Genomic DNA, 6,000 nt, shown 5'->3' on the forward strand with positions numbered 1-6,000 from the left:
TTTTGCTTTAGTGTCTATAGGAGTGGCACAAGGATTGCAATGGCTCATATTAGCACGCTCCAATATTTATTGCGCATACTGTTTTGGGAAAGGAAAATGCCGGAGGATGTGGTGTGAACTGAAACACCAAGAAAGTGGTGAAGGGGGCCAAGATCTGTCATGACGAATTCGCCATGCAGTTTGGACATGAAATGCGCAAGAAGGGAAGAGGAGTTTGTAGCAAGTATAATATCATCGACATAAAGCAAAAGGTAGGCAATTTGAGAACCTAATTTGTTGATGAACAAAGATGGATCGCATTTAGAAGCGACAAAATGAAGAGACAATAGGTATGATGTGAAGCAAAGAAACCAAGTTCTAGGAGCTTGCTTTAGGCCATATAAATATTTATTGAGTTTGCAAACATATGAAGGACGTGAATTGTCAATAAAACCAGAAGGTTGTTGACAATAAATTGTTTCAGAAAGTGTACCATGAAGAAAGGCATTTTTGACATCCAATTGATGAATTGGCCACCTAAGTGATGTCAAGATGTTGAGAACAATGTGGATTGTTGTTGTCTTGATGACGAGACTAAAGGTTTCGTCGTAGTCAACACCAGCTTGTTGTGAAAACCCACGTGCAACCCATCTCGCTTGTAACGACAAAGAGAGCCATTTGGGTTTAACTTGTGATGAAAAAACCATTTGCCAGTAATGATGTTGGCACCTACAGGAGGAAGCACAAGACTCCAAGTATTGTTATTCATCAGTGCATTATACTCATCAAGCATGGTGTTATACTAGTTGGGGTCTTTAAGGGTAACGCGATAAGAAGAGGGTATGGGTGAGAAAGAAGAGTGAGTGGACATATTGAATTTGTGTTTAGGAACAAAGATCCTAGATTTGGAGCGTGTGTGCATGTTGTGTCTGATTGCATGTGAGGGAGGGTTGGATGTTGGCTGTGCGGAGTAATGAGAGGGTTGAGAGCGTGGGTGGCAGCTCGCTGAGCCTACCAGGATTGCTGGTGGTGTTGGGTCAGGTGGGGAACACATGTGTTGCACTGCTAATCCTGGAATGGCAGCCGCGGAATCAGCCATGGTGGTTGGGACAGAAGGGTGGATCCCGAGTTGTCGCAGAGGAACGTGATCCAAGGTGGATGTGTCGGGATCAGTTGCAGGTGACAGACACGGAGGATCTGCATGTGGGTGTGTCTGTGCAAAAGGAAAGGAGAGTTCGTCAAACATAACATGTCTAGAAATTATTATTTTGCAAGTAGACAAATTGAGGCAGCGATAACCCTTGTGGTTATGTGGGTAACCTAAGAAAACACAAGCAGCAGATTTGGGTGCTAATTTATCTGGAGAGATGGAGGCAAGATTGGGATAAGATAGACATCTGAAGACACGAAGGTGGTCATATTTGGGTGGTATATGATATAGGGCTTGATAAAGTGTGTAGAAACGAAGTGGTTTGCATGGTCATCTGTTAAGTAGATATGTTGATGTATGGAGAGCTTCTATCCAATAGGATGAAGGTATACATGATTGAAATAAAAGGGTGCAAAGGATGTCATTAATTGTTCATATGGCACGCTCACCTTTGCCATTTTGAGATGAAGTATAAGGGCATGAGATCCGGAGGGTGACGCCATGCGTAGTGAGGAAATTGCAAAGTTTTTGGTTGTCAAACTCCTTCCCATTATCACATTGTATGGACTGAATGTGCATATGGAACTGGTTGAGAATAAGAGTGTAGAATGAGACAATGTGAGCAAAGGTTTCTGATTTGTGTCATAGTGGCAATGTCCATACATAGTGCGTAAAATCATCGAGAATGACAAAATAGTATTTAAAGCCTGTAAAAATTGTAATGGGAGAAGTCCAAAGATCACATTGGATTAATTGAAATGGGAAGAAACTAACAGTAGAGGAATCATAAAGGGAGAGGCGAACATGGTGACCTAACTGACAAGCATCACAGATAGGTTTGTGATGGACATTATTGCAACATGAAAGGGAAAATTGAGAAACTAATTTATTCAAAGAAGACCATCCTGGATCTCCAAGACTGCGATGCCCAAGTTCCTCTGATGAAGATAGCACAAGGAGAGCGTCTGATGACCGTGCCCCCCTCGCATGTGGAAATGGGTAGAGAGCTCCACGGCTATTGGACCTCATGATCTCAGTCTTGGTTGCTATATCCTTCACAGAGAAGGCACATGGGTCATATTCGATTGAACAATCATTATATTTGGTAAATTGTCTAACATAAATGAGATTCTCGATAATGTAGGTGTATGGAGGATATTTTTGAGGAAGAATTCGGTGGTGGGAGTGCACATGATTGTAGATCTAGTGCCAAGAACCGGAAGAGTGCCCCCATTCCCAACAATAACATGCTTAGAGTAAGGTATTGATGAAAGACAATAAGAGGAGAGAGTAATGGGGTCTCTTGTCATGTGCGTGCGGGCGTCAGAGTCAAAGTACCATTCGCTAGAAGCTTGAGGTTGTCAAAGAGATATAGTTTGTAAGGCCTGGATGAGGCCGTTGATATCTGAAAGGTCTAGATGTAGCCTAGAGGGGGTGAATATACGTTCCTACAAAATAAAAATTCACAACAAATTAACAGAATTTGGAACTTCCGGGTTCAATTTGGAACATCCGGGTTCTGGAAGTTTCGAGCTCAACCAGGAATATCTAGGTACAGAATATGAATTCGAAATTAAAGTGCCCCTAAGCAAGTCTAATTAATTCTAATGGTTAACACATGTTTCAAATGATGTCTAAAGACTTTTCCACGATTCTCCTACAGTCACAAGCTCACAGTCAAGTAGATCGGACAAATCGTTGAAAGGTCAACTAGAATAAATATGAACTCAAGTAAGCAAGGAGACAAAGATTTATTTTCCGAAGTTTAGACACCTCCACTTGAGGTTCCTATGTCTTCGTTGAGAAGTCTAAAGAGCCGGGTTTCTTTCAGTCCTAATCATCACCAAGCGATCATCTAGATCGAGCTTGGGCTTACTCAAATGTCCTCTTCCCTTATGGAGGGGAGGATGAACCTTCACGAACATCCTGAGGCACACCATAAGCTTGGGTGCTTGTCAGGCGAAGCCGTCTAGGAGGATGAACCTCCAAGAGCAACAAACGTGATGCTGAACGCCTTAACGATGAACTCGAATGCTCAAAGATAGGAATGTCGCTCACTAGCACTATTTCTCGAAATTTGAACCCAACTCTCAAATCCTTGCAAGAATTAAAGCCAAGAGGAGTGGGAAAAGCTTCCAAAGGGGCTTTGAATACTTTGTCTCAAGGTAGTTCAGCAGCCTTGCAAGGTGGGAGTGAGGGGTATTTATACTTAATCTCTAAAAACTAGTCGTTACAGTATTTTTTGAACATACCTGGAGGGTAAGCTATAGACTTAGCAGCTAAGGACCCCAACTCGGAAACAATCTGAAGGTTTCAGCACCCGGAACTTCCGGGTTGAACTCAGATGCCCTAACTGAGAACCCATGCCCAGACTCAATCCGAAGGTTCTGGCTACCTGGAACTTTCAGGTCAACCCGAAATTTTTGGGTTGGCTTTAAAACACCAAACCGAGCACCCTTGCTCGGAGCTTCACCCGGAGGTTCTGGCTGAAGCATCTAGCCCCCTAATTCTAATTCATGTTTTGGTAATTAATGACAATAAAAATTTTGTGGACTAACATGTTTATTTTGAGTTATAAAAAGATTAGTCACAAAGATGTTGCGAAGCTAGAAGAAGCATGTGTGGAAAACATGAAAATTGCTAGCTCAAGGCAAATGTATAATTGTAGGGTATTTTCTTTTTCGGGTCAAAGGAGATTAGAGAAGAAAATTGACCGGATTGATAGGATAAGTGTCATACTATTAAGAGTGATTGATGTGCGTTTACTTGAGACATCTATTCGTTTACTTGAGACATCTATAATGTCACAATGGCTGAAACTTGCATTTCATATAGAGTGGAAAATTTAATTTAAGAGAAACCAGCGAAAGACGGCCTTTGGGGTGTTTCTGAGTTGTGGCGGTCTGACCGCCGGAACGGCCGGTCTGACCGTTGTATAGCAAAGGATGTTTTGTTCAAGTTTCAACTGTTGCGGTCTAACCGAACGGCTTTGCCAGTCTAGCAACTGTATAACCATGTTTGAGATGTGTTCAGACCTCAGTCCCGATCTGATCATGGTGCGACCCAGTCTGACCGCTAAGGAACAGAGGAGTTCAGACCCTCTGCTCTGGCTAGTGATTTGACCGCCGGGCATGGCTGGTCTGACCGGTCGAGAACAGAGAGTTTTGGCACTCGGGTTCTTGCTCGTGGTCTGACCAAGAGGGTTGGCGGTCTGATCGCCAGCCTGTGTCAGAAGTAATCATCACGACTTTATAACCGTTGAACGGCTGGCGGTCTGACCGCTAGTGTCACATAGGTGTCAAATCAACAGAAAAGGTCATATTTTGGAGTGTGGCCTATATATAGTCGCTTGGCTGGTTCAAGAGAGCTCTCTAGCACTTCACTACAACACATTTGAGATGTTGCCTTCCTCCTCTTTCTCTCTTGGCTTAGTGGTTGTATTTTTGAGAGTGTGAGAGTATGTAGAGTATAACTTTAAAGAGCTTGAGCATTGAGGCACTAGTGATCCTTCAAGTAAGCATCATCTTGTTACTTTTGGAGTTCGCCGCCTCCTAGACGGCTTGGAGGTTGTTGCGCTATTGAGCCCTTCGAAGAAGATTGTGAAGGAGCCACAACAATGACTGTGAGAGGCTTTGAGCATGCCTTGTCGGAGAGACAAAGTGCTACTCTAGTGAAATCGGGGTATTGTGTAGTTCTTATTCTATTTCTGCTTAAGATAAAGTTGCTCGGTGTGAGAATTGGATACTTAATAGAGAAACAGTTAGAAACTTGAACTCACCTCAACATGGATTAGAGGTGATCGGCAAATCACCAATACCATAGGATAAATTTCGTGTGTCATACTTTGAGTAATTTACTTTTATGCAATTTACTTTATGCAATTTATCTTCCTAAAATATAAATTGTTGCATATAACCTAGGATTGCAAAACTTGACATAGCTCTTAGTTGTTCTCATATTGGTCTAGTGATCTTTAATTTGTTTTTGTAAGTTTTCTTTATCGCTTAGCAATTAGTTTTAATACTGCATATTCACCCCTCTCTAGTCAGTATCCTTAATCCTACACCGGCAACTCGGAACTTCCGAGTTGCAACCGAAACTTCCAGGTACACAAAGCAACAATGAACTTCCCAGTATTTGTAGGGTATTCTGTGTCTCTCATTTTTGGTCTAAAAGAGTACTTTGAGCACTGAGACATCTTCAAGTAGATCTACACACATCCCTCTTAATAGTATGGTATTACTAAACTCACATTCAAAAGTAAAACAAATTTAAATCTATAGAGTATTCACATCCCACTTCTCTTTTCCCTTTTTGAGGATTCCTAGCATCATATAAATTCTTCATGGGACTAATACTTGTTAATAAACTCATTTAACTTCATTAGTCCCTTAATCACTTGTCATCAATTATCCAAAATTCACATAGGGGACCTAGATGCACTTTCAATCTTCCTATTTTTGGTGATTGATGACAACATGATTAAAGCTTATAAAAGATAATTAAATTAAATATTTTGAGTCGTAAGATATATTGTAAGCTCCCTCTAAATGTGTGCATTGATTAACATTTAATTTTAACTTCAAATGCACATATTTAAGAGAATTTTGCAAGAGCTCCCACTATATCTTAGCATCCGTGGAGTGCAAAAGATGTGAGTGAACAAAATAAACCGTGATGCATATGACAAGATATATCATACAATAAAAGAGAAAGTAATCATTACATCAATACATGATATAGTTTAGCATCACATAAATCTCACACTAACATAAATAAGTTCTTATGAATTTTAAGTTCAACATATCACACACCACGTAGTTTATCACACCATTACAATAAATAGTCTTAGATGTCCAACATCGGAAAAG

Source organism: Phragmites australis, chromosome 5, assembly GCF_958298935.1.
Source record: "Phragmites australis chromosome 5, lpPhrAust1.1, whole genome shotgun sequence".
NCBI classification, from domain to species: domain Eukaryota; kingdom Viridiplantae; phylum Streptophyta; class Magnoliopsida; order Poales; family Poaceae; genus Phragmites; species Phragmites australis.